A 6,000-nucleotide genomic window follows, 5' to 3' on the forward strand; every position below is an offset into this window, starting at 1 on the left:
TTCCTGGCACAATGACGAGCGCGAGCTCACCGCTAACATTCAACCGATGCGGCAGGTCGTCAAGCTTTATGCCATCTTTCAGCTTTAGCGTGGCGAGTCTAGTAGTAGAGCCCTTTTCTAACATACCTTTAACACGCCATGCTCCCGGGTAACTTCAGACACCTTTCCGTATGGTGTAAAGGCAGCACGAACATCCCCGTCTGGCACGTTGTGTAGCAGCCAGTGAAGTTTCAGCCGCACGCCCTGGTTCGCCGGGTCTATCACCAAGCAGCGACCGCTTTTCACACAAAGCTCACCTAAACTCACAACCTTGGTCACCGCTTCAGTATCCTTGAGAGTGACGGCCAAGACGTGGCTCACCCGATACACCGCCATTGCGATAACATGGGGGATAAGCGAGTGCTGTGCTAATGCATCGCGGAAATCTTCCACCCGGTACGGGCGGGCCCTGATATCGGCGTGCAAAAAAACGGTATTCAAAACAAACCGACCTGTTGGCAGTGTAGGCAAAACGACCTGGTAAGTACTGTCCTGTTCAGTAGTCCTGTTACCGCGGCCTGACATGGCCGCTGAAGCCGCTCCTGAGGAGCCCTGCATCCTGCGTCCGTTCACTGGCGTGGCCGGAAGCAGAATCCTCGGCCACGCTACCTTCAGTTCTTCACAGTGTCCTCAGTGCCAAGGAAATGCAGCCCTGCACATCTACCAGCGACAAAAGCGCGAAGCTTTAAGTGGGAGACAAAACTGTGCCGACGGCAGCTTTAACAGTTCTAGTAGCGTTATTTGATACGATGTTATGCAGTGATAGAGCCCAAGGACCAGAGGGGTGAGGTTATGCACTTTAACAACTTAACAGCCGGAGAGAAAAAAGCAAAACTTCTGGCAGCGGTGGGATTCGAACCCACGCCTCCGAAGAGACTGTTGCCTTAAACCACCTCCTTAGACCGCTCGGCCACGCTACTTTTCTTTTCTTCAGCATGGTATTTATTAGATGCTTTTGAATTCAGCGTGGAGTTATAAACATTATTTACAGAGTAACCAGCCTGTAGGCGAAAAGTCCAATTGGAACATACAACACAACACCACACTACTAGAATACGACTTAGCACAACTTCACTAAAACGGTGGAAAGGAAAGACAACACATCAACAATGACAGCCAGTCCGGTTGATAGTCATTATCTTCGTAAGCTCTCTAAGCTGGTGTACCATCTAGCCGAAATGAGTAACGGAGGAGACTGGAGGTTCAGCATTCCGGTCCAACATACGCGTTTTTCACAGGCTGTGCAGTCCAAGGATGAAAATCATGTCAAAGAGTTTGTGGTCATGTTCGGTGGTTATCAAGTAACGCACACTGTGGGAATTTAAAATAAATTATTTCTTCAATGTTCTTTGCAGAACGTCCCGAAATAATATTGCAGGCAATAAAACAGTGTTCGATGGTTTCAGGTGTATCACATAACCGTCAATTAAGAGAAGAAACGAAAACATCTTTTTTCTGAAGCCACACTTTAACAGGCAAAGCCTGGGCATGAAGTTTAAAGAAAAACGTTTTAGTAGAAGGCGAGATCGGCATTTTGCGCACCCTTTTTAACACATCATGCCCTATAAAATTGGAATAGAGTGAACGATATAAGGGAGACGGGAACAACATATCAAACCTTTGTATAAATTTTTCCGTGAAACAGAGAATAAGTACTCATAAGAGAAGCGAACTGCCAGAAAACGCACTGAATCGTAAACTTCTTTCATAAAACCAAATAATAAAGGCCGATCGGTAAAATTGGAAGAAACCACTAAGTTTAGAAGAAGGTTCACTAGGTTAGTTTGCAGGGATGCTCTGGTAATTGGATGGGAGTTATTACGGAAAAAGAAGAAACGAGCAACTTACTGTCTGACATAGAGATGTGTCAAACCTAGTCCGCCAGCAGAAACAGGCCTGAATAAGTTATCGCGCCGCATAGGCTCAAAACTGGACGACCATATGAACGTCGCAAACGTTCGGTGAAAACTGTGGATTTAAATCCTCGCGCAATGGAGTACCTGTAATACATAATAAAGTTTTGTAGCCAGAAACATGTTACATGCCTGTGCTCGGCCAAAAATTGATAGGCGGTGCGGAACAAATGTCTGAGCATAGCTTTTAAGTGCCGTGACCCGCTCTTTCCAGTAACGCCCACTAAACTTGAAAGCATGAAGGGGAGCTCCAAGGTATTTAGGGGGAACATGAGACCATTCAATTCCAGCATAATGAGTCGGCATTGCTCCCCATGAACCGAACCATGCACAGACCCGAACTTTTAGGCTTATTCATTTGAGCGCCAGATACAACGCCAAACTGCTCAATGGTGGTTATAATTTTGTCAATGCTGGGTTTGTCTGTGCAGAAAAACGCCAAGTCATCGGCATGCGCAAGCACTTTAACTTCATTACTGAACGCAACATAACCACGGATACTGTGGTTTTGCAGTACACTCAAACAAAGTGGCTCCAGGTAGAGGGCAAAGAGTAGCGGTGATATAGGATAGCCCTGCTTCACGGATGATCGAATTGGCACAGGCTCTGAGAGGTGACCGTTAACAATCAAGCGAGTGTAACAGTAGTCGTAACAAAGTTGCACCCCTTTCAGTACAGTTGATCCAACATTTGCACGCTCGAGAAGAGAAAATAGAAACGAATGCCGGACACGATCAAATGCCTTCGCAAGGTCAATCTGGAGTAGAGCAAGCTGCTCATGAGAGCCAGAGCAAGATTCGAGAATTGTACGTGCAATATCAATGTTATTTTGTATGGAGCGTCCCCTCAAGCCACACGTCTGATGAGGGTCAATGAGAACCGTCATGGCATACTGTAAACAATTTGATAGTATTTTCGCAAAAATTTTGTAGTTACATTCGCCAACGTGATTGGCCTGTAGCCATCCCCTGAGAGCAATTTTTCTTTATCCGTACTCTTTGGAATTAAGACTGTGTGATTCCTAGTAAAGGACTGAGGAATGACCCCCATATCAAGACTTAAAGCGAATATCTGCAGCAAGACGAGGCTCAGCAAAGGTTTAAAAGTTTTTTTTTAAAACTCGCACGATATGCTATCAAGGCCAGGTGTTTTAGAGAGGGGTAATTGGTCAATTGCGTGTTCTATTTCTTCCAACGTGAAAGGACCATTGATAAGAGCACAGTGTTCATCTGATAAAAGCGTTATAAGAGCTTTAAAGTTAGCTAGTAGATCCGAATTAGAAGAAGCAGAAGCGTCACTGAACAGTGTCGTGTAATAGCTCACAAACACAGAGATGATGTCACACGTTTTCGTTACTAGGGTGTCATTGGACATCATTCCCGGTATTATTTTGGCCATAGCATTACGGTGCTCATCAAGTAGAGCTTGTCGCGTAGGGGTTTCAGAGAGCAAAGCACGATTTGTATGAGATCACACTCGGACACCCTTGTATCTTTCAGCGTCCTGTTTTTGTAGGTCACACTTTACCCTAGCAATTTCGTCTAAATATACTCCAGGTGCCTCACATTCTAATTCATAGAGGTTATACAAACTCTTATGCAATGTCCTCTCTTGAAATTTCCTGTAAAATGACCTAACAGACCCAATTTCAATAGTTATCGCTCGCGCCTCCTGTTTAAACAGCTTCCATGCAGCAAATATTGGCATGCCACCTGTCAAACACACTTGTAGCTGAGAGCGTATCCGAAAGGCAAACACCTGATCATTTAAAAGTGAAGAATTTAGCTTCCAAACCTCCCATTGCGGCCTAAATTTTGAACAGTAAGTTCTCCCGAGCCGAGCAACCACCATAAAATGATCTGAAAAGGAAGCCGGTACAGTTTCACACAACAAATCACGGGAAAACAGCCTGGAAGAAACATACATCCTAACTAGGCGCGCGTGGGACCTCCCCTGGATATGCGTGATTATGTGTAGTTGCAGGACATGAGGCCCCTGTATCAATGAGTCCTGAGTCATCTATAACACGCAACACTTCACCACTTCTGTCTCTGTGTACACTAGGTTCAGCACGATCATTCAGGTAACATACACAATTAAAGTCTCCCATTAGCACAACATTCTTATCACACTCTAGGAGAATAGCCATAGCTTCAAACATATCAACATGCCCAGCTGCACTACTAAACGCGTAAATATTGATAAGTCTCCATGGCTTCCCGTGGAGCAAAAAATCACAGCTTATTAGCCGCCCTTCAGAGTCAGTATAGTATGATAACGCAGAATAAGGGAGTTCGCAGATACAAGAAGCAACCCGCCGAAAACCCATGCGTCACAATGTAGCATGCGTCATGCGTGCGTCACAATGTAGAAATCCCGATCGCCAACAGCTCGCGCGCCAACCCGAAGAGGTAGACGAAGTGGAGCAGGAGCCTTGTTGGCACTTCACTGTTGGTTCGAACATCTACCCCCGTCGCTTTGGTTTGCGGACGTTGCCTACGATCTTGGTGCTCCAATAAACACCTTAGACTTGGTGGAGGTGTCTCGGTCGTCGCCCCAGTCCTCCTCGCAAACTTCACCCTGGAACTTCGGAACAGCACGCTACCGCCTTCGGTCACAACCATGCAGGACGCTCCCAGTCAACCATCGGTGCCCATACCTGCCACTCCTGCCGCCATCTTCTGTCCCGGGGCGCAACGCCCCCGTGACCCACCTTTCTTCAGTGGTACCGACGACCATGACGTTGATGACTGGCTGGCCTCTTTCGAGCGCGTCAGCACTTACAACCGCTGGGACGATTCCATAAAACTGAGCAACGTCCTCTTCTACCTCACGGACGTGGCAAACCTGTGGTTTCGAAACCACGAAGCCGGTCTTTAGACGTGGTCTGTCTTCAAGAACTTCGCGGATGTCTTCGGCCTTCCTGCGGTACGCAAACTCCGCGCCGACCAACGCCTCCATGCACGGCTTCAACTTCCCGAGGAAAAGTTTACCAGCTACATTGAGGACGTGGTTGACCTCTGCAAACGGGTCAATCCGTCCATGCCCGAGCCCGAAAGAGTCACACGTGTTCTAAAAGGTCTCACTGATGATGCGTACTATATGATGTCGGCCAGGGACCCTACTTCCGTATCCGACATTATAACCCTGTGCCAGAGGTTTGACGAGCTACGAAAGCAACGCGCTTCTACGCGGCGGGCTGCCGCACCTGCCGGCATTGCTGGCTTGGCACTGGCTACGTCGTCTGCGGAACAGTCTCAATTTATGCAGAATATCCAAGACTTCATCCGCGAAGAAGTTGCACGCCAGCTGTCCCTCCTCCATCCAGTTCAGCCGACCGTCTGCACTTCGCAATTAGCGCCGGCCAACGCGCCATCCATCTCGCCGGCTATCCGCCAAGTTATCGAGGAGAAAGTCGCCGAAGCGCTGCCTTCTAGTGTTCGCATCGCTCCTGTGCAAGCCCCACTCACTTACGCTCAAGTAACCGCTGGAACGCGCGGTCCGCTTCCTACATCGTCTTACCAGAACGGCCCTACGTTTTATGATCCACTTCGTTTCATGGCCGCGACGCCGTATTACGAACCCATGGCGAACCGCCGAATCTCGCCCAATTTGCTATGCTTGCGGGCTCCCGGGTCACGTCGCTCGCCTTTGCCGTCAGCGCGTGCTTCATCCCGAGAACGCAATCCGTCAGTACCACTACGATCCCGAGCCGCCCTTGAGCAACGTCTCTTCTGGATAGTCTCCACCTCGGGCTCAGTACTCGACACGCCGTTCGCCTTCGCCTCGCCGACGTTCCATTTCGCCGATGCTCCGGCGACAGGGCCCTACGCAAGGGGAAAACTAAATGCCGCAGTTCCGGAGGCAAGAACTGCGCGTTTGACGAACTCGTTAAGTCCTCCGCCTTCTCCCGCCAACGTCATTGTAGTGTTCGTAGAAGGTTTTCCCGTTCTTGCGCTGGTGAATGCAGGTGCTGCCGTTTCCGTAATTAGTGATGCCCTTCGCCGCGAACTTCGCAAGGTCACGACGCCGCTTCCTGCCTTTTCGC

Source organism: Amblyomma maculatum, chromosome 2 (assembly GCF_055883805.1).
Source record: "Amblyomma maculatum isolate TAMU_Amacu chromosome 2, ASM5588380v1, whole genome shotgun sequence".
In the NCBI taxonomy this organism is placed as follows: domain Eukaryota; kingdom Metazoa; phylum Arthropoda; class Arachnida; order Ixodida; family Ixodidae; genus Amblyomma; species Amblyomma maculatum.